The sequence below is a fragment of the Triturus cristatus genome, chromosome 8 (genome assembly GCF_964204655.1).
Source record: "Triturus cristatus chromosome 8, aTriCri1.1, whole genome shotgun sequence".
Taxonomy (NCBI): Eukaryota; Metazoa; Chordata; class Amphibia; order Caudata; family Salamandridae; genus Triturus; species Triturus cristatus.
Window position 1 is genome coordinate 366,977,719 of NC_140591.1, and position 23,789 is coordinate 367,001,507.

A 23,789-nucleotide genomic window follows, 5' to 3' on the forward strand; every position below is an offset into this window, starting at 1 on the left:
AAGTAGCTCACTCTAGGTAAGCTTTAGGAACAATGAATAATGCATAACATTTATAAACATGAGAGCTCACATATGATAAAACTTTTAAATAACCATCCCAGTGAACCGTAAACTAGACGAATCCCAGAGACGAATGGTGAGGACAGCAGAAAGATGAAAGACAAAACAGTAGAAAATCTGCGATACACATTAGAGCATTTCTACACCGATGATTCCTCCCTCCAGCTAGATTATCTCCAACCTAACTGTTGGCCAGTGAAAACCTGCATCTTCGTAGGCATAACAGCTCTGCATTAACCTTCCATCTCACTCAGTTGCTCAAGAAATGATACAGCAATGTTGATTTGTGGGAATGCATATTTCGTTCCTGATGGGTCACTTTTAATCTGACTTTATGCCTTTGGCTTTTAGTTATTTTCTTACTAAGCAGCTGACTTCTTTTCTATGCCAGGGTGCCTGGATTAAAGCCTAGGAACAGAAGCATACAAGACTTTCCAATTATCAGAACTTTCTTTTGCACTGCAGCTTGTAGGGCATAGGCATGATACTCTGTGGAATTCAAGATCTCCATGACTGTCCTGCTGATATCCAGCGGTTTAGCAAGGATGGTCTAAACACTTACCTACTTTTATACCTGTCAGTTTTAGGGTGGCCTTCCCCCAAACGTCTTACTTCTCCTTCATTTTGCTGAATCTATTTTTGTTGGCCTTAGGACTCTGTGCACTTTACCACTGCTAACTAGTGCTAAAATGCTTGAGCTCCCTTCCCTAGAACATGGTTAAATTGGCTTATACCCTATTGGCATATTTAATGTACTTATAAGTCCCTTGTAAAGTGATATACCGTATACCCAGGGCCTGTGAATGAAATGGTACCAGTGGGCCTGAAGCACCTATTGTGCTAGCCACTTAAGCAGCACTGTAAAACGTACCAGGCCTGCCATTGCAGCCTGAATGTAGTTTTAAAGTTCCATGTCAACTTGGCATTAAATGCCAAGCCTTAAACTCCCCTTTTATTAGATTCAAGTCATCCCTAAAGTAGGCCCTATGTAGCTTATAGGGCAAGGTGCGGTGTAATTAAAAGGATGGACATGTACTCCTGAGTCTTACATGTCCTGGTAGTAAATACTCCTAAATTAATTTTTCACAACTATGAGGCCTACCCTTCCCATAGGATAGCATTTGGGATTCCTTATTACAGGTAATAATCTGTAATTTGCAGTGGAAGCTGGTGACTGTGATGTTCAGTGTCTTGAATTTTAATGATAAACCATCTTTAATGGTGAAGGCGGATTTTTTGTTACAATTTTGAAAATGCCACTTTTAGAAAGTTGGTATTTTCCTATCCTTTGCCCTTTGGTGCCTGTAGTGTGTCTTGGGTCACATGTCTGGATGTAGATGACAGACTTTGTGAATTCATTCTAGACAGCTACACAATAACGGGATTAGGTGTGCCCGTGTCAGGATTCCTGCCACAGCTCACCTCTCTTGATTATCAAAATATACCGGCATGACTAATATCATTCCTCACAACACTTAGGAATGAACAAATATCTTGTACCCTGACTTCTGACCATAATACATGCTGTTGGTAATAGCTAGCTGCAGCCGATGACCCCTGTTTGTTTGGAAAGTTTAATAGCTTTTACAAATGTTTTACCATGCAGATGCAAGGTCTGGTTTCAGAAGCCATAGAAATATCCAGAAAATCCACCAGAATAAGCATCAAGCAACCAACATAGATGACCTCCACGTGAACCTTCCGGAAGACAGCCCTCATAAAATGAATCCCCTGCACCTGTTTCTTGCTATAAGCAAATAGATCGTGACCTTTGTGAACATTATAAAACACCTTCTAGAAGACAGCCAAATCAAATTAATCATCTGCACCTATTCCTTGCTATAAGCAATTAGAACATGATCTTTCTGAACATTCTAAATCACCTTCTAGAAGACAGCCTCATTAAGGTAATTATCTGCACTTGTTGCAAACAATTAGAATGTGACCTTTATGAACATTCTAAAGCAGTCTTATTTAAAGACCGTCCAGACTCCTCTCCTTCGCTTAGCTTCTTTGCCTGCCACTTACCTGTTTCCCGGCTTCTAGGACTTTGTCTTGCCAGCTCCCTTGATTCTTCCGCTTCAACCTCACTGCAAAGAACGTCCTGCATTAGTCTTGCACTTGGATGGAAAAAAGGAACAAGAAGAAAAGGAGGGACGCATTAACAGACTTGATTTTCCTACGCGCTTTCAGTCTCAACATCGTACTGCAAACAAATGTAACCAGCGTTTTTGTTCATCTTGTACATACGGTTGGCAGGGCTCTGCCAGAGAGGACTTGGGGGAAGCTAACCCTGTCCAAATTTTCTTCTGGGTTTGATGCTGAAATCATACTCACTACTGTTTTAAAGACTTTGTTGAAGGAGTCTATAGATAATCCAAATGAAAACATAACAAAAACAAGAGGTTGGCTGAGATTTGAAAAGCTTCAGTGAGGTGATACCTTAAAAAATAGAGTTATGACTAGACAAAAGCCTTATTATTTGTGTGTTTATAGGTACTATATCTGTTGGTACCATTCATCACAATGATGTGGATGCCTGCTGCAGTGTTGCTGTTGAGTACGAGCCACAGCATCTTTGACTATACACGCACTCTACATCCCAACCCCCTTAGATTTGCCACCGGAGCAGTGTCTCCATCTGTAAACCGATTGCAAGTCTCGGTAGGATTAAGGAACTAGTGTTGCTACCCCATTGAAATCATCTGGGATCCAGGTAGGTGGCTTATGACAGCTTGACTGTAACATCTACTGGCAGGATGTGGAGGGAGCTCAGCACAGCCCCACTTAACTCTGTGCTCAGCCTTCACACAAAGGGCCTAACAACCCTTCAGTGTCACTTCAGGCAGCTTGTAGCCAGGGCAGGGGAGTCAGGAAATTCTATGCACTTCAGAGCCACTGTCTAGAAGCTTCTCCCACCTTTCAGAACCAGGGCATCAGGGTATAAAAGTTGGACCTCAGACACCAACCTTTCAGTACACTTCTGAACCTGTGGATACTCTGCCAGCAAGAAAAACTACTGTACTGCTACAAGGACTATCACACTGCCGCTCTAAAAGAACTGCTGCCCGGCTGTGCAGCCAGCCCCACTCTTGCATGGGTAAGAACTGGACCTGGAACTTCATCTTGAACCAAGGACCTCAGAGTGACTTTAAAGGCTAGTCTGCTGGCCTCCTGATCTGAGCCTCAGGGACACAAAGGGCTCCCCAACCAGCTCCTGGATCCAGCTGCAGCCAGTTTCTGACCCCAAGTGATGTCTCTCGGATCCTGGACCATTGGTGTGCCTCCTGGGCTCTTAACTCAAACTTTTGGGCTCTTTGTGACCGCAAACGGGCCTGTTTGCACCGACATCGCGCCGCTTGCACCGAAAATCAGCGCAAGCCGCTGCCAGACCATCTCTTTGCAGAGCAGCATCGACCGCCCGTGGAGGACCGCCAGTGCCAAGTTCCAGACCGCCTGTCCACAGCGTCCAGCCTGCTCCTCGCCCAAGCCAACAACCGGCTGCAACACACTCCTTGCGACCCGACGTGATTCTTGGCACAACACTTGAGAAGGTAAAACTTCAATGAGCCTAGTCTGGCACTGTATCTGACCTGAGCTCCATCGTGGCTGGCCTGAACCTTTGACTTTGACCCAGTCCAGCGTGACCAGATAGAAGCGGTTGGCGCTTTATGCTTTCAGGTGCTATTTTACACTTTATTCTTTATAAATTAATTACTCTATTTCTACTGATTGGACTTTTGTTGTTTTGTTTTATTTAATAAATTAAGTTAGATTATTTTAACCTGGTGTGGGATTTTTTTTGTGGTGTTTTAACTGTTTTGCTGTTTGAAATTTTGCACAAATACTTTACACATTGCCTCTACTTTCAGCCTGACTGCTCTGTGCCAAGCAACAGGTTAATCTGTGGTTTGATTGTGCCTTACACTGAAAAGGATTGTGGTTGCTGTTTGACCAGGGCTCACACCCCAGTAACCCAATTTCTTGCACCTACCATCGAACCCTTGATTAATTTATAGCAGGTCTGTCGTCACATGCTCCATTGGTGGTAATTAATTCCTCAGTTATTAATGAGGGAACATACATTACTCCCTCCTCTCCAAAATGGAAAGCTCCTCAAATTTGGCACCCAGCTTCAAAATGCTGTCTTTAGCATATTTCATAAATGTCGAAGGTTCAGTAACTGTACCTGTGTCTCCCTGCTATGGCCCTTCAGTTGTTTTAGGTGCTGTGGATTTTTTTTTCATCTGGTTTGTCTTCAACATCTAGGCTGACCGTCCTCCAAGTTACTCCTTTACAGTCCCCAACGCAACTTCAATGTTATCCAAATCAAGATGTACATCATTAATGGAACTGAGTAGTATCCGCAACTGCTTTGAAAGTTCAGTGTCATCTGTAGATTCCTGCTCCCTCTCCTCGCCCCCTTTTCTCTGCCTACGGAATGTGGTTTAAGAAAACTCCCCTTTGCTTTTTATCTTCTACACCTTTGTGAACCAGCGGTTATTAGACATTCCTATTCAAAAAGTATCCCCAGTGAAAGAGGACATCTCATACACCGGTATCAGCCAGGTATTGTGAAGCGCTGAGGTTAATCAAGGTCTCCCCCCCCATAATGATGGATTGCACACAATCTGCAAGGATGCGTGGGGCCCATGGACTGATATGGCACACTTGGAGCCTTAGATACCAATGAGTTACCACACACAGCACTGTAGCCGCAGATCAAACTGACTGACTCCTTAGCATATGCAGAACATGCCTCCTGCTTCTTAATTTCACTGCAGGACAGGCACAGTCCTCTTCTGGTCTCCACACCTCCTGTCTCTTCGCATAGTCCAGGGCTCTCCCTGAATCTACGGTGCATGAGAGAAGTTCAGGCTGACCACTGCTGCACAGCCCCAAGTATCATCTGTCTTTCTCTGGTTTGTTAGCTTGGGAGGAGGAACATGAAATTCCACTCTCCCACTCACACCTTCAATGCCTGCTACCTGTTCCTCATCATCTGCCACATTGCCTAACTTTAAGACAGGCGCTTCCGGCCCCAAGTCAGTGAGAAGAACAACCCCCACAACAAACAAAGTGGGATTGGCTCACGGAGTGCACAGAGATGTGGCCATCTTGGCCTTAGTCACACCTGCCCCATATCATATATTTTACATTCTTGCTTCCAAGCTTGAGAGAAAATTGCTCTGACTGCTCAGAGAGACTGCTATAGGGACTTGTTGCAATGGATCTAGCCCTGAATCGAGCTCTGACTGTACTTTTTTTCTGCAAATCCTTGCAATCTGAATCTTTGAGCTTTGGAAAGTCTGTTCCTACTCACCATTTAATCCAAACTAGGATACAGAGCAAGTTTCAATACCCGGGCATAAGAATGTTGTTAGACCTGATTGCCTTACGGTGGTCTTACCCCAACATTTTGCCTGCTTCCCTCCTTTTTTCTGTACTCGTTTTTGCTGCCTTTGGGACTCTGCACACTTTAACACTGCTATTTAGTGCTAAAGTGCATGTACTCTCTCCCTAAAACATGGTAACATCAGCTTATACCCAATGGCATATTTTATTTACTTCTAAGTCCCTAGTAAAGTGTTCTACATGTGCCCATAGTTTGTAAATTAAATGCTACTAGTGGGCCTCTAGCAGTGAGTGTACCCTTTTGTTACACATAAGACAACCATAAGGTAGGCCCTTGGTAGACCATAGAGCAGGGTGCAGTGTAAGTAAAAGGTAGGGCATGTACTTTTATGTTTTGCCTCTCCTGGTAGTGAGAAACACCCACATTTGTTTTTCACTACTGTGAGGCATCCTTCTCTCATAGGCCAACATTGAGAATTTCTTAAAATACCTTTAAGCTAGAATTCCTGATTAGAAAGGTGTAGCTGCATCCTGTTTCATATCTCTGGAATGGTAATGATAAATCATTTCTACTGGTACGGCTGGATTAGCATTACTGTTTTAGAAATTCTACTTTTAGAAAGTGGACATTCCTCTGCTCTTACTGCTACGTGTACCTTACAGCCTGCCTCCAATACACGTCCGAGCTAGATGACAGCTATACTTTGTGCATTCCCTTCATACAGCCCCAAACACAAGAAGGCTAGTTATAACTGAGTACCCATGTACATACATCTGCATTCTGATGGCCCTCCCTGGGCAGGAAGGGAGGAAGGGGCTAACACTTATATTTCTATAGGTCTGATCAAAAAGAACTTTGGCCTGCCAGAAGCCGAAAGGTTCTGATAATACTCAAGTGCCCCACTGGGTGAAAGGCACCTGTCCATAAGATGTTTTTTTTCCCGTGACCCCTCACTTATTTTGAAAGATGGATACAAATAAAGAGTGCAAAAAGAGGTTGATCTCCAAAAGTAATGGTCTACAGAATGTCAGGAGTACATATCAGTCGACCCTACGTCAGAACGGATTGTGTAGAAGACTAAAGTTAGATCTGACAGACAGTGAGTGGGGAGACGTAATGACTAGGGCCACAAAGACAGCTAGTAGTGCAGGCAGGAAATTGCACTGTAAACTCCTGCTCCATTAGTACTACACAGTAGCCAGATACAGAAAAAGGAAGACCGGGATATCAGGCAGGTGTTCATATAACTAATCATTACAACTGATAGAATATACATTACCCTGCATAGGGGCGCATTAGTAACCTGCTAGGTAGCTTGTAACGCTGCTAGGCAGGCCTTTAAGCCAGAGGTTTCTGCTGTTCTCGAAGATATCAGCCGAAAAGACTGTGTCACCTCAACATTTAATAAAGCATTGGATTTCCCCTTCCTTGCTATCTTCAGCCTTGCTGGATACTACAGAGAGCCTACACACCCAACACCAACAGATTCTTCTTCATCAACTGAGGTCAGGGAATAATACAATTTGCTTCTCTTCCACTCACAAATTATGCTACAGGGTCGCATTACAGGGTAGACGACACTGGGGGGACCTCGGGCCCTCTTAACTCGTTAACCGCGGCATATATTCCGCCGCGGTGCGGGTGAGTTATTGCGCGGGCGGGGCCGTGTCGGCCAGTGGACGTGCGTAGCACTACCGAGGTAGTGCTTGCGACGGCCGTTGCCCAACATACGCACGCGAGGGGTTAATGCACCTTCAGCTTTCTAATTACAGGTTACGGTTGAGGAGGTAACAGAGGCGATTAATGATGCTTCAAAAAATAAAGCCCTTTGTCCAGTCAGGGTGCCAGTTGATATGTTTCCAACTGAAATGTTGCTCTGGGCTCCACTCCTCACTATTATTATCAACTCAGCAGTATTACATGGTCTCTCCCAGTCCCTTGTCTCAATCTTTGATAACACCTGTTTTTAAAAAGGGAGATAAAGCTGATCCATGTTATTGTCCAATCTCCCTGATTGATTCTACAGTCAAGGGGCACATAGTTTTGAATAGATTGACTTGTGGGCTTTAAAGAATCAGGTACTTCATGACATTCAGTATGGCCTAGGGACAGTCAATCAGTCCTTAAATCTTTATTTTATCATTAATAAATATAACATGGTCAAGAAGGGATCCTTACACGTTGTCTTTATGGACCTTAGTTCTTCATTCAACAGGATCCATAGGGACAAGTTGTGGAGCATTATGATCTCTTTTGGTGTTGTTTGATATTGTATATTTTTAGCAAGATCTTCATCTAGATTTATTGGCTTCACTGAGATATGGAGAAGGAGGTGAGTGCTCTGCTTTGTTTGAGCTAAAAAGCGTTGTCCGTCAGTGTTGCATCCTTGCTGCTTTTCTTTTTATCCTCTATTTTAATCAACTAGAAAATATTCTTGTGGAGGGTTGTCACAATGTGCCCTATGTCAAATGGTGTCTGATTCCTGCACTGTTGTATGCAGACGATACAGTTTTAAAAGCCAGAACAGGATTAGGTCTTGAACGTTTATTAAACTAATTTGTGGCTTTTATGGATTCTCTGGATATAAGCACAAACTCAAAAAAATCACTGATAATAGTGTTTGGCCTTGATGCACCAAATCTCGAGTTTTTAGGATGAATGATAACATTATTAGTAAGGTTAACTCATATCCATATTTCGGTTGTTGTTTGACTCTGCTGGAACCTGGTCTTCTCTTCTATCTTCTAGATGAATGTTTTTATTAGATGGACTGTTTCTATTTTTGGTTTTGCTGCCAAACTTGGCAATAGACCCTTAACAGCCATTTTAAATATTTATGAGGCAAAATGGGTCTCTATTGCTACCTATGGAAGTGATATTTGGGGTACGCTGATGTTTTTTCCCCTTCAATCCATGTAATATCAATTTTTGAAGAAACTGTTATTTCTTCCAAACAGTTGTGCTTCTCCCATAATTCATGAAGAGTTGGGTGTTAGTTTTTCTTAGCGATATTGTGAAAAGGGTCCCTTGCTACAGTGGATCTCGGTTTGGCTATAGCCAGAGGCCGAGTTAAATCACTTGACAATAAGGGACTGTCTTGCTTTGAATGGATCTAATAGAATTCCCTAGCTCTCTTTTGTCAAGAGATCTTTAACTGAATTAGGGCGACCGAAACATTTTAATAACCTGGGTAAGCTTGTGAAGGTGGACTTGCCGTGGAGAAAAAAAGCTTTCATGGATTTATCTAAGTCCATAAGGGAATGTACGGAGTTGGCTGAACCATCTGTTAAATCTCATGTTATGTTGTTCACCTCACTAACTCTTGTACCTTATTTAAATCCAGCCCGGTCTCCTCGTCATTGTTTTTTATTGGCCAGGTTTAGACTTAAAATGATACATCACTTGGTGGCGGTTCCTAAGGGCTGGTATGAGGATTGTTCGCCTTCACCCTGTAATTGTGATCTGGTTTTGAAAGCGGATACTATGCATTTTAGAATGTTTTGCCGTTTTTTTGTGAATTTGTGAAAAAAAGATGATTCTAATGTTAAAAGAAAAGCACTTTATTCAAATCAAACCCGCCTTGTTGCACTTGCAAATGCTTTTAGATCAGCGCACCTGCTTTCATGTGGAATGTTTCATCTAGCACTGTTAAATTGAGGAATTTAAAGGATTTTTATGATGAACTGTTTATTTTATTCATGCATATATTTTACTGGTTTATTGAGGATTTTTATTGATGCTGTATTTTATTGTTATGAATTTTGTGATATTTTATGGTTTAATCTAAAAAACATAAAGTTGATATGACTGAAAAAGCAGTGCCTTGAAATCCAGACCCTTTTTAATACATCAATTCTATGAAAAGACTGTTAACAAGTGCTAAATATCTGCTACCAACATAAACAGAAAATTAATTTATTAAATGGCATACATAACATTTCTTTTCGGTTCGTTAGCCCATTCTCTGTTTTTTCAGAAAATGGTCTTGGAAAATAATAATTAACTAACGGTGAGAACACTTCCTATGTCAGACAAAGAGTCCGCGTAGCAAAAGGTTTGGTAGTCAGCTCAGTGTATATCTTCTGTAGTACATGAAAAATTGGATTAAGCTAGCATAGTTGGAATTCAGTCACTATAACCTGCATCTTTGTTATTTCTCTCCTTTACAGGTTCAGTCAAGACTTGAGCGAGTAGCAGCCGTGAAACCTCGTCGTAACCTAGATTTATCGTAAAACAGTATTTGTAAATGCTTACGAAGATGATGTGAAGTGAAATCATAAGCATACACTGCATCTCTGAAAAAATAAATGTATTTTCAAACCAATATTGACATTTTGTCCTTCCAGATCAACAAAACAGCCAGCTTCATAGGCTTCTCCGCTATTCTTAACCATGGTCATAAGTTGTTTATTATTCAGTATTATTCAGTAATCTGATTTACTTATATGTGAAGTTTTATTTCAGGGTTTGTTCAGGACAGGTGTTTTCACCCAACAAGAGTAGTAGAAAGGGACAATGGAGACTATTGAGGGGGGAGTACTCTTGGGTAGAGGTAGAGATTTGGGAAATATGTGGTGACAGACTGGATGAATTGCTTAAAAACGGGAAACAGCCTTTATTACGATGGTGAACCCTGCATGCCTTTAGCATGCAGGCTTTACAACGCATGCCTCTTTATTGCGCAAGATTTTACAACGAATATGCCTTCACAATAAAAATGTAAGTATTTCACAGGTGTGATATCCCAGGGCATGAAGGAGGGGGGGCTCATGGGGCCTCCCGTCTTAGACTTATGGAAAGCCCTGGGGACCGCCACCTCCACGGGGCAATGAACACTCCAAATACGGGGGACTCACTTGGCCTCCTGCTGTCCCGGGGATCGCTACCACCCCGGACCACACAGATTTTTTAAAAGGCCTGCAGGAGAGGCCCCAGGGCCACCTCCCCAGGGGACAAACACAATAATAAAGGGGGTCCGTTGCGGGCCCCCGGGACCACCACCTCCCCAGGGCTAAAATTAACATTAGAGGAGGGGCACGTGGCCTCCCCTGGAGCCCTAGATGGCCCTGTGGACCGCCACCCCTCAGGGCTGGCTCCTGTAATGTCCCTAAGTGCCCACCCAAAGGACATTGCAGTTTGCTCTGTCTTGCTCCAGCCAAGCCACAGCAAACGCTACGCTTTCAGCAAGCGAGAGCAGAAAAATGCTCTCACTTGCTGAAAGCGGAGATGTGTCTGTTTCAGGGAAACAAATTGCTTTGAGATCCACTGAGCTACATTTTAAGCAACTCCCTGAGTCATAAGACTGGGAGCTGGGAGCTGGCAGGGACCGCGGGGGCATTCAGGCTCCCCGACAGTCCCCAACGGCGAGGCCAGACCACAGGGTATGGGGTCCCTGGGGTTGATATCTGCCTGGGGAAGGGGGCCACACGGGCCCACCTCCTCTTTTTTTAAAAATACATAAAGGCCTGGCCACGGGGGATGGTGTTTCCGGACCAAAATTGGCCCGGCGGTTGGGGCCACAGGGCCCGCCTCCCATTTTATAAAAATATGTAAATAAAGGCTGGGCCCCGGGGGATGGGGCCCCTGGGCCAAAAGTGGCCCGGGGAAGGGGCCCGCGCTGCCCACTCCCCATTCAAAAAAGGCCTGGCCCTGGGGATGGGGTCCCTGATGCCCAAATCAGCCCAGGGAAGAGGGCAACACAGCCCCCCAAATTTAAAAAGCAGACCTGTATGTCGTCGAGGCCCCACCCCTTTTCTCCAACACTGCAAACGCGCCACCTGGTGCACTGCTGGTTGGGGGCCGAAGTCCCCTTGGATGCTGAGGGCTCTTGGGGGCCAACAAGCACCCCTGTTACCGCCAGTAAGTCCCACACAGTGGTATTGCTGAGAGGTCTTCGGAGGCCATGCCCCCTTTCTCCACCACTCTGAAAATGCGCTTCCTGGCACAATGCCGCAAGGAAATAGAAGAAAAAAGAAACCTTAGAAATTGTAGTTGTAGTTAGTGAGCTAACTATTACTCGCCCCTCCCCCCCAATGTACTGCTTATGACCTGACATATTCCATCACTCATGACATGATCAGTGACATCAATGATATTCATTACTTAAGATTATTTATCGCACCTGCACTTTCCGTAGAGGTCGAAAATTCTTGGGGTGGGGGCGGGGGGGGTCCTAAGCTATTTAATGATATTTATGGGCTTGTTTACTATTTGTGTAATGAAATATGCTCCTCTTAAAATAATAATGTCCTTTGAATACATTGTGTAAGAACTGCCATAGCAAACACAAGGAGATGATGGACGGAGTGCTGAAACTTTTTAGACACTCACTCCCAGTCACAGATCTGTGTTGAATCCATCATCGTTCTTTAGCTCGCTTCGCCAACCCAGTTCAGACCCAGCTATATGGAAATCAGACTTGACCCTGTGCCTCATGGGAACAGTCTTGCCCGAACTGCCAAACCAGGTCTTCCCTGGACCGGAAACAAGCATCCTTGGACCAGTTTTGGGGTAAAACCCCTCATCAGCCAGGCTAGCTTCAATCCAGTGGCAAGGTAAGCAAGGGACCACGTCTGGGCATACCCAGCCTGCTTAGGGCGAACAAAGCAAACACAAGGAGATGATGTACGGAGTGCTGAAACTTTAAAAAAAAAAAAGAGAAAAAAAGATATGGGTTTTTGGTCGAAAAGGGTATTTCAGGGTTTAGAATGGTTATGGGTTTTTGGGTGGCAAGGGTATTTTTAGGGTTTATGGTGGATATGGGTTTTTGGATGGAAAGGGTATTTTTGGGTGGTTATGGGTTTTTCGGTGAGAATTGTATTTTTAGGGTGGGTATCGCGTTTTTGGCAGGCAAGGGTAATTTTAGGGTTTATGGTGGCTATAGGTTTTTGTGTGGTAATGATAATTTAAGGGTTTATGGTGGGTGTGGATTTTTGGGTGGCAAGGGTATTTTTAGGGTGGGTATGGGATTTGGAGTGGCAAGAGTTTTTTGGGTTTAAGGTGGGTGTAGGTTTTTGGTTGGCAAGGGTATTTTTAGGGTTTATAGTGGGTATTGGGTCTTGGGTGGCCAGGGTAATTTTAGGTGTGTGTGTGTAAATGTATATATATATATATATATATATATATATATATATATATATATATATATATATATGGGTTATACCTACCTGTTACATTTTTAGCACAAATATGAATTTACCATACATGCCTTTGCAACAAATAATTTTTGGGTAAAGACGCATGTGTTATAATGATGCCGTGGTAATGGCATGTGTACTTCTGTCATACAACCATTGAAACACTGGTAAACAGAAACCTTGAGGAAAGTGTTATCTCCCTATACATTGACTTATGAAAGTTCAAAACACAACTGAGTTGATCAAGGGCACTGATTCAGTCTTCATTGCAATGTTATGATGCTCCCGTTACCTGCATCCACAGTGGGAATGGTGGTCTCACAGATGCTCCTAATATGGTTTGAATGAGCAAAGAAGCAATGAAATAAGGGAACCCAGTTGATGGCAAATCCATCGTCTGGTCAAGCTGGTGCTTTTTCAACTATTTCTTCTCTGTCTGGCCTTGGGAATAGCGCTGTGGTCAAACGGCTCTCTACCACCCTAAAAACTGCAGTTCGCTAACGTCTCCATATTCTGTCTCTAGGACTTGGTGGTTACATGGCGAGCTTTGGTTCCTTCCTTGACGACTAATCAGGACTCGGGGTCATCCTTTCCTTTTTATAAGCCATCCAGCTAATTTAGCATGGGCTGTACACAGCAGTACCTTTGAGAGAGACTCAAAGAGGTACTAGATCTGTGAGATTCCAAAGAGCATGCGTTGGCTTCTCCATAACATGGAAATGTAGGCTTTCTTTCTGTGGGGAAGTAGGTAGTAGATGTGGACTACATAAAATAGAAATAATTTTGGGTATTTTTAGAATATATTTTTGCTGTTTTTTACAGCCTGGTCATGTGACAGCACTAATGGATTGCTTTAGGCTATAAACCTAATTCTTTAAGCACCTATTGTACGTAAACCATATATTATCAGCTCCAGTTTTGTATCCTATGTTTGGGGGTTATCATCATTCTAACATAAATGTACCGTTTATACGGCAACAATTTTATTACTTGATTCGTACCATACTAAGCATGTCCCCAAAGGCTCAATTTACAGCGTGGTCTGAACAGGAATATACTTTCAAATATTTCACAAGACTGACGATGGAATAAAGACAGTAATTCAAAACATCCATGAATGATCGTCAGTTTGGTGGGAACGTAAGGAGTTTCTCGGTTTAGGTATAGAGGCGGGGTCTCTTCAAAAAGAGGTGGTGGGATGATGGTCCCTGGTCAAATCAATATCCGATCGCCACGTTTTATTGCTCACCAGAGCATGCTAAAAACCTTTACTAGGCTGGTCAAAAATCGTTAGCTGGAACTTGATAATATGAGGGGGCTTGTAATGGACTTACATTTTAGAAATCCGACTGAGGCTGCACCTCCTAGGTTCGTGCATGAGTTAACCGAACTGTACTCCTCTCTCGCAGTAATCCGTGACGAGCTAGCACGTCTTAAGGAATCTCTAATAACAGAGATGGCAAGGTCCTTATCGGAAGATCTGAGAAAGATTCGAGCCAGGCTGCGATCTGTGCCTTGAAATAACAATCCACTAAAGGAATAGGGGTGAAGGCCTTAGGTAATTGGGGCAAGACACAGTGGCGTCACTAGGGTTGGTGTCACCCGGTGCGGGTAACTCATGGTGTCACCCCCTCACGACTTACTCAATGGTCCTCCTCCGCTCCGAGTCCGCCAGTGGACACAGTTGACAAATAACGGGACCATACAGAATCCTTAGTAACGTTTGTAATTGTAGGTCCTAAATTTACAAAATGTGCCTGTTAACAACGGTGTGATAATGATTCATTAATCAGGTTGTACAGTGGGCTACCTGCTAGTCAACAGTTTATTAGAATGTATAATATCATAGGTATGGTACTTTTTACTGGTGTGGTGTTCCCACTATTCAGCAACACAATATATCAGTGGTCGAAGTGGGGGAAAAAAAGTAGGGGAACTGTGGGCGGAGAATCAGAGGGCGGGAATAACCCACGGATTGGATCAGTGGGCAGAGGAGTGGCCAGAATGCGCAAACATCCCAATTTTTTGTATTTGTTTGGTTTCACTGCCCAGTTTTATCAACCAATGGATACACATGATTATTTAAGGTTATAATGAGTTAATGACAGTAAAATGTATTCACAAAGTGGGATATGCTTCTAATCACAGAATGTCCCCAAATACGATAAAATGTGGAAGCACAAGCCATTTGTCTCCGAGCCATGGAGTTTCTGTCATCAGCACTTCTCCCTTTTCCAAAACAGCAGTTCAAACATGAATGGCTAAAAATCCTAGTTTGCAAATGTTTTCTAAATAATAATGGCTCTGCCATATTTGCCTCATAATGCAAGGTCTGCAGCATGATCTGACCATTTACACTAATAAATAGTTTGTAGCTCAAACTAATCAAAAGTTAATTAAAAATGTGACTTGTGTTGCTGTGAAGTTGATGACAGTTAATAGCTCACTGTTCTATGTTAGGATTTTAACTTATAAACTGCAAGTAACAAAAGGATCTCTCTGACAAAAGCAGTAGCCCACTGGCCTATTTACATTATGTGCACTTTGTGATCTGCATGGTACATGTTCTTTGCAGCAGGTGAATTAACCCTCTGAGCTACCTTTCCATGAGTCAAATCTTCCATTAGACAAAATTCCGATCTCTCTCTAGGAAGAACATTAATCACCAGAGTCATCATGACATTTGTATTGTTACCGAAAATTACTGGAGGCCAGGAAGGAGGCAGCAAGCGCTTTTAAAACCATAATATACTTGCAAAAATGATGCCTCCACCTAAAGTCAGCACCTAGTGCGGTCACACCGGTTGCACCGCCCTAAAGCTGGCCCTTCTCAAGGGTCCTGTGATCTCAGTGACAGGGTCACTGTTGTTCTAGGGTGTACTGCTTCATAGGCCTGCCCGCAAGACTGGAGGTGAACTTCAGTATGAATAGTGGTGGACAAGCCTTGACGGTTAACCTACACTTGTCATGCTAGGGTCCACCTGCTGGTGCTACGACACCGGGGCTTTTAATGTCTTGCGAAGCCTTCTAAGATCTAACATGAGATAGTGCTCTCTCAGGAGAGTGGTCTGGCGGACTGGTTATTGAAGCTGAACCTGGTTCCCCAGTTCCAAATTCAGCAGCTCTGGCCATAGTGCCACGTCCTCTCCCCCACTAAACACCATACTGCCCCACTGAGAAAAACTCAGACTGCCTTCAACTACAACCCAATTGTTGCCAGCTATAAACACCTTGATGTGGCTCAATTTAAATTACCCACTGCGCAAGAGCAATATGTGGCCTACAAAAAAAAAAGTGACAGCATCCTGGAAAAATTTTGCAAACCATGTGAAATGTAAGCAGGAACAACATGGTTACCTTAACGCTTTTACACTCACTGTTCAGAAATCAGTGAGTGTTTTTGCCTGAAAAGTTAAGGACATGACAACAGGGCCCTAAATGGACCCATTTCAATGGCCATTGCTTATATCCTTACAAAACGTAAGCAGTATGGTAAAAAAAAGACAACATCCCTAGATACAGAGCAGCAGTACAAATTTTGTTTTTCAATCCTCACATTGCAGTACCTCCAGGATTGGTGCACTAGTTCCAAGCCCATGGAAAACAAAGCCAAGACAACAAATATAGCGCTTCACTGGCAAACTCTGTAAAAGTGGCGCTAATGTGTTTGGGTGTGAATAAAATCAATCTGGCCAGTTTGCTACCACTCTGTCTTACTTTATTTAGTTATTTATTTTTCATATTTTTAAACTTTTATTCCCGATGCTGCACTTTGGAACTAAATGTCAGAAAAATACGACATTGATTTCCAGCAAAAGTGATTTTCTTTTTTGGATCCATTTCACAGGGAAGCAAATAAAAGAAATGAGAGGAGACAGTGCGCACTGCGCACAGGCACCTCCTCCTCCTGAAAGGTTAGGCTGCTCTGCGCACACCGGCCCTGTTGGTGTCACCCCATGTGAGGGTGTCACCCGGTGCGGTCCGCACCCCTATAGTGACGCCGCTGGCAAGACATGAACATCGTCACGTCACTGAGCAAACCAAGATGCACTATTACCACGAAGGTTGCATTTGCGCTGAACTACACTTGAGAACTGAATGCCGTATTTCCGGTTAGGCAGCCTAAACCAAGTAAGTAATATGGGGGCCAGGGGCAACTGCTCTGCTAAGGTGGAGGAGCGTCGCCCCACTGCTCTCAGAGCAGTGAAAAAAATAAAATGATAACATTGTTATTATTTTATTTTTCTTAGCTACAAGGCTAGGTTAGGACGGGACTGGGCTGGGGGACGAATAGTGGCCACACTTGTATGTGTGCATGACAACGGTTTGGCCAGCCAGTCATTCACACTTTGCATGTTCCTCACCAGGCTGTAATGCACACCCTGGTGGGGAACATGCACAGGCTCATAGTCCCTGTCTGAGCGCCAAACCACGGCTCTCAGACCGATCACAATGCTGCATTGCAGCAGGTTTAGGCAGCATGTGTGCTTCCTGCTTCCGTTCCGGGACTCTTCGGAAGGGAAGCAGAGGACAGCATCAGTCGGCCGAAGAGGTAAGTGGTTTTATTTTTGCACAGTTTATTTTCTACCCCTTCAACCCTGCCTCACCACCCCCGTTCCCTGCCAGCTGCCACTGGTGGGGCAGTAAGGTGGTTATGATACAGGATGTCTTAACTAGCGAGGCTCAGAGACTATTGTGAAACAATCAGCTGTCGGGTCTTGGTGGAAGGCTATGGGGCCTCCTCCCTGGAAGCAAGTAGAAGCATCTGATTCTTCTCCCTATCGCAAGTTACTGTCAATGATGATTGTAGAGGCTATTACAAACCTACGTTGCATCCAGTGACTCAGGGCTTTGGAATCCATTTCCCTCTTGTTTGGGAAAGTACTTTACTCAGCTGCTCTCAGGTAGTTCCAGTTAAGTTCATCTTAGCTTGAAATATCTGTGGAATATCTGGTATTTTTGCAGCGGGCATGAAATGTGCTTGTTGCAAAATGACTATGACCCAGAGGTAAAGCGAGCACTGTGCAGCAAGAAAGAGCAGGGAAGAGAGAAGTCAGGTTTAAGATTTCAATTTAAATGCTGCACCTTTTCTGGCACCATCCTCTCATCTCGCATCCCAGACTCAAAGCTCCAACATGAAAAACATGGTGCTGGAGGGAGCGATTTCTGTAGTCCCCTCCACCTTCCCTATATCTTAATTCAAAGAGGCGTAATGGTGGATATATTTCATAAGGGTTGTGATACTTAAGGCAAGTGCATGGGGGTCATAGGATCACAGGAGATTGGGTGATGCTGTGGGGAAGGCAGGCCAGGAAAACTGGTGCTGTGCAGCGAGAAGGGCAGAAAGCAGGTTCTATGGAGAGTGGGATAGGGCGGGAAACTTTGAGTCTACAGGGGGAGGAACATGTAGTGGCAGGGGATGGAGTGAGGCAAGAGAACTAGAGTCACTGGGCAGGAAAGGCAGAACGAGTACCATGGGGGAAGGGGGTGGTAATAGAACAGATGTCACAGGGGATGAAGAGACACCAGTACAAGTGCTTTAGGGGGTTTAGTGGCAGCAGAAAAAGTGCCATGTGTTTAAGGGCGCAAAAAGGATGCCACAGGGTTTAGGGGTAGCAGAAGAATGAGTGCCACAAGCGCTAGGAACCGTGGGAGGATGACAAATGAGAACAGAAGTTAATGTGTCAACTGGGACGCAACCTCCAGCAGTCTTGTCATCCTGGCGGAATATGTTTAGTATGCTGGCAGTGTACTCCACATCCATAGCATGCTCATATTGACATCACAGGCTGGAATACTAGGGGGCTATGGGCAATCTTCTTGTGAGGATCCTCAGAGCTCTACATTTTTAATTTATATTGATCATCTTGTATGTAAAACCACTTTGTGATTTGTTGGTGGCTGTAGACATGTGTTTTTATATTTAAGCCAATGAGAGGAAGATCTTAATCTCTCCTAGCAGAAATGGTCAGAAGACACAAAGGAAATGAATACAATCTCGAAAGGACGTACGCCCTCAACACTAACAAGGCTAAGCAAATAACAGTAGGTTACAATTTTACAATATCAAAGATACAAAAGGAATATAAGCTTAGGCTGCTTCAGATTATTTTATTTTTGATGGACAGCTAATTGGAAGGTGAGGCCATTCACTGGACCAATACCTTTTTTATCTACCTTCTAGCCAAATTGCTCTGATTGAATTTAAACCGCAGTGTTAGAATAGACAAGCATTCACAATGCCAGTACATCTAACTTTAAAGCAATGTTGTATGAGGGTGTGAAGCATTGGAAGTAAATAGTATAGGAATAGATATGTATTTGTGTTGGAACCAAAGTATTATAAAATAATAGTGGTGTGGGTTGAAAGGTCAGGTGACAGTTGCACGGTCAAGTCAGACCTAAAAATCCATGTGAATTGAAAGAAATCTTATAATGCGCGACTAAGCCCAAAGGCATCAAGGCGCCTAACCAAGAAAAATCAAACAGACCAGGGACCAAATTTACGGATATGCCTTGGCAAAGAGCCATGTCTTTAATGCCTTCCTGAACGTCATGACAGAAAATTGAGTTTTAATTTCGGGGGGGAAGGGTGTTCCACAGTTTAGGGGCTAAAAACGAAAAAGCCCTTCCTCCCCACTTAACTCTTCGAAAACGGAGCACTGACAACAGGCTCTTTCTCAAAGAGCTGAGGTTTCTGCAAGGGGCATAAGGTACCAGCAAGTCCTTCAACCCCCCCAGCCCCAACGCCGGAAAGCGCCCCGTAAGTCAGGCAAAGGGTCTTAAAAGCAATCCTGGCTTGGATCAGGAGCCAGTGCAGACTCTTCCTAGCAGCTGTAGCGGAAAAAAGCCTTAGGGGATCGAGCACAAATTTAGCTGCCGCATTCTGGGCAGTTTGCAGGCGTTGCACAAGGACCTTATTTATGCCGGCATGGAGAGCGTTGCAATAATCAAGCCGTGAGGCGACCAGTGCAACAACAATCTGTTTACGAGCCTGCAGAGAAAGTAGGCTAATGACTGCTGTCCTTCCATCTGTGCTGCTGCCAGTGAAAAACAACCTAAGTTATTTAGTTATCTAACACACTGTAAAAACATTCCAATGTCTTGTGTGTGACCCTGAAAGTTCAAGCTGAGGCTGCTGGATAAATAAACAAAATGATCACAGCTGCCAGGAGGGCAAATGGAAGCACACCTCTTCTGCCCAATCAAAACATGCAGTCCTGGCCCCCAACACGTGGGCAGAGCCAAAGCCCCTCTCCAGTGATGCTCACATAATTCTCTGCAGATAGGTGCACTGTCAAGCCAGACAATAAAAAAGCAACATGTGGGCACACCAACATTATTGCTATGCACTATTCATAGGTGCCTTCAAGAAAATCGTAGTGAGGTTGCAACATATTCTGAGCCAACTGGCCACGGTGGTAACTAATGCAAATGAATGAAAGCACTTACCTCCCCACTTTGAAAAAGTTATTTTGGCCTTGTATTGCAGATAGCATAAAGTATGTGCTGATGAGGCTAGGCTGTGGAATAGCCTCCAGGAAGAGCTTTGAAGCTTAAATCTAGTATCCCCAGGTGTCAGACAGGATCCTAAAACTTTTGTATAGCGATTCCCTCCAACGTTGACAGATGGCTCTGCGATTTCATGCTGCCTCATACCGCCCAATCTGGTACAGATGTGATGTCGGGACCAGTATATATACTTCACCTGTTCGCACTGGCATCAGTTCCTCTCTTTCAGTGCCAACCGATGCAGATTCTGAGCGTTACGTGTTTTCTTGAAACGTTTCAAAAAAGTGTGTAGAAATGGCACCTAAACCAGTAGGATTTTAACCGTGTGTGACCTGTACCTGACAAATGCCGGGTTCGAATCCACACAACTATTAGCTCTGATGTTCTGGGTCTGGCCACAAGTCATGTTTGATGTGTGCCAAGATGAACAGGAAGGTAAACCGTGAATGTGAGGCCAAACTAACGGTCATAGAGATGCACAAATCGAAGACCCGTTCCTTTTAGAAGTCTATAGCATGGCTGCCCCGGTCGAGAGTGAGGACTTGCTCTCATTCCTGAGGTCGTTCACATTATCAGACCTTCTACAAGTCAAGTAAGTCGAATCAGAGCCATAAGAACTTCAAGCATGACACTCCTTGGTCGCGTCACTCGCACCGCTTAGAGTCCAGTGAAACATCAGGTATGTCTAGGCCACAAAGCCATTCCCCTTTTGCAGGACCAGCTCCACCACTGTGCCCATTCGGATTTCTCTGAATCCAGTGGTGACCACGGATCAACTCCCAACATCTACTGCTAGCTATTGAGAACATTGTGGGTGCCACACTGAGTCCCTCTGGCGAGATCCTTTGGCCCTTATGTATCTTAGAGGGCCTCCAGCTGAGCAACTGTAGATGGATCTGTCCTCAACACCATCTGTGCCTCTTTACCTCATTCAGAAGTTGATGATGTTGCCAGTTCTCGGTACATCGAATCTGGACCAGGCAACGCCTTTGTCTCTATACTCTGCACCATGTTCAGTGCCGCAGTTAAACTGTCCAGTGTCGCTGGTGCTGAGATCGACGTCACAAACGCTGGTTGATAATCAATATATATTGCAGGATTCTGAGACCAATGATCCTCCTAGCACTAGGATTTATGCTCAGTCTGAACCTGATTTTTCTAGAGAGGAGTATGGTTTGTATTAGCCTTATACTCAGGATGATATTAAGGAGGATTTACGGAATGCAAATGGATTTGACACTTCAACTGAAATTGGACTGGCATTGCCTAATCTTGCTATGGCCACCAAAGTGGCAGTCTCCACTGCTACAGTAATAGGGAGAGCAGCAGATCTTATTTTTCTTACTGGTGTACTAGTCTTGGATATTGGCCAAGCTGCTACATGGGCATCCATCCATACGTTCACCAAGCATGACTTCCTAGACAACCAAGTCCGGTTGGACTGATACTTCACCCGCTCTGTCTTGCAAGATTTCCATGTCTGAGTTATACCTGCAAGGTATTGCTCTAGTATCTATTTAAAAGGTGAGGAATCTCTGTCAGAAGAACAAGTTACTTACCTTAAGTAACGCCTATTCTGGTAAAAATCTAACTGCTGTTTCCACACCTGCCCTCTCTCCTTCCCGTTCTGTATAATTATTTCATTCGGACCAGTCTTAATAAATCTCAGAAAGTACTGCACACTATTTAATTTTGGTGTCTATGTGCTCCACGTCCGTTCGCATGGACAGAGTCCAGAAAGAAACTGATACCAACACAAGCAGGTGAAGCATATATACTGGTCCCAACGTCATGGCTGCATGAGACAGAGCGGCATGAGATAGCATGATGTTGCACACTGCCGCTTGTCGATGCTGGAGGGAATTGCTATGCAAAAGTTTCCAGGTCCAGTCTGACACCTGGGGATATTAAAACTGTGAGGAATCTGCAGTTAAATAGAGTTTCTACCAGAAAAGGCATTGCGAAGCATAATAAACGTGTTCTTTGGGTATAAGCACGGGTAATGAAACTAATATTAATTGGGGTGTATGTTGTAGGGTATACGTAAGAGTACAGGCACAATGGTATGGGCAGCTTTAGAAAAACATGAGACTATCTAAAAGTATCAGGGATTGGTATAGAAGCTATCCCCATCCAAGTCAGTCTGGTTTCCACCCCAGTTGCAGCATGGAGATGGCGCTAGTGGAGGTGGTTGATTACATCAGGGGTACTTTAGTGGTCAGGCAGGGTTGTGCTGATTATGTTGGATTTATCAGCAGCGTTCGAGACAGTACCCCCACACCACACTTCTGGCACGTCTCCAGGCTTTCAGAATCAGGGGGCAGGCGTGGGAATGGCTGGCTTCTTTCCTGGAAGTTGTCCACCTTTTGCATCTTGGTCTTGTGATCTAGACGTGGGAGTGCCACATGGTTCTGCCTTGAGACCCACATTATTTAATTTATACCTCACTCCTCTGGCATTCTTGGCAGAGACTCTGGGTGCAAAAATAATTTCATATGCAGATGAAACCCAGTTACTTTTTTCCTGTGGTAGGGAGGAAGCATTCCCTGGTGAAAAAATCTGAACTTGTTTGTCAGAAGTTTTTCAGTGGCTATCTCACCACCAGCTTTAAGTGTAATGCGGGCAAAACAAAGATGCTTTTTTTTGGTACAAGACCAGGAGAGTCATGGACGTCCTTTCACAGGTTAATGCAGTAGAATGGACTTATTTTGGTCTGCTGCAAGTGCTCAGAAAGTTCCAACATTTTCTGTCTCTCTCTCTCTGCTAGGAAACTGGTAGTACCAGCTTTGATAACATCTAAGCGCAACTATGGCAATACACTGTATCTGGACCTACCGGATTACTTGATCAGTAAGATTCAGTTGATCCAAAATGCAGCAGCCCAAACGCTTCTCCGCTTGCCTCTGAGAACTCGGGTATCCCCTATCTTAGAGAGCTGCATTGGCTTCCTCTTAGGAAGAGGATACTTTTCAAGAACTTGCTATTGAGCCACAGAGCTCTTTATCAGTCTGGCACAGGGTACCTGAGAGCAAGAATGTTTTTATGCTCTCTCCAAGTGTCTGCGCTCAGCCAACCTCTTTCTGGGAAAAATCCCCAGGATTCACAGGTCCAGAACAGGGGGCAGGTCCTTTTCATTTTTGGGACACTCTCTGTGGGATAAACTCCCTCTGGAGTTAAGATGCATTTTATATACCCTCCAGTTCTGGCAGAGATTGAAAACGTGGCTTTTTTTTTTTTAATGCTTGTTGCTTCTCTCAGTTTCTCCCCACTGGAAGCGCAGAGCGCCCAAACACTCCTTAGAGTAACAGTGCACTATATAAATGCCTTTTACATTACATTACATCCATAACACCTATAACCTTATAGGTAGGGGTAGGAGTTCCAAGGCATATATAGTGGTAGACGGTCAAGGCTACAGATGGGGAAGAGAATAGAGGTAAAGCAAAACATAGTTGGGGAAGAACCAGCCATAGTATACGAAAAGTAATAAAGAGTAAGAAGTAGGATAGACAGGGAACTAAAAAGAAAAAAGGAATCTATGTGACATTAAAGGAATGTTCTAGAATGGATATGTCTACCTGGGTATGACAATCATTAATAATCAATAAAAAATCAAGGAAATGTGCTCCTGTTGAAACCTACTAATCAATAAAACAAATACTCTATCTCGATTGCTATTATTTCATTGTTGCCTGCTCAATGGTGGGCTGAGACAAGACTGTTCT

General features: G+C 44.0%; 1 long non-coding RNA gene across 1 annotated transcript in view; it reads left to right on the forward strand.

Annotated features, from left to right (window-relative positions):
- The window catches only part of LOC146802141 (uncharacterized), a 73,092-nt gene extending 63,352 nt beyond the window's left edge, over positions 1 to 9,740 (forward strand). Inside the window, exon 3 of the long non-coding RNA XR_014967364.1 lies at positions 9,586 to 9,740. This is a non-coding gene — a long non-coding RNA (uncharacterized LOC146802141). The remainder of the gene's footprint in view (positions 1 to 9,585) is intronic.
- The last annotated feature ends 14,049 nt before the right edge of the window (positions 9,741 to 23,789 follow it).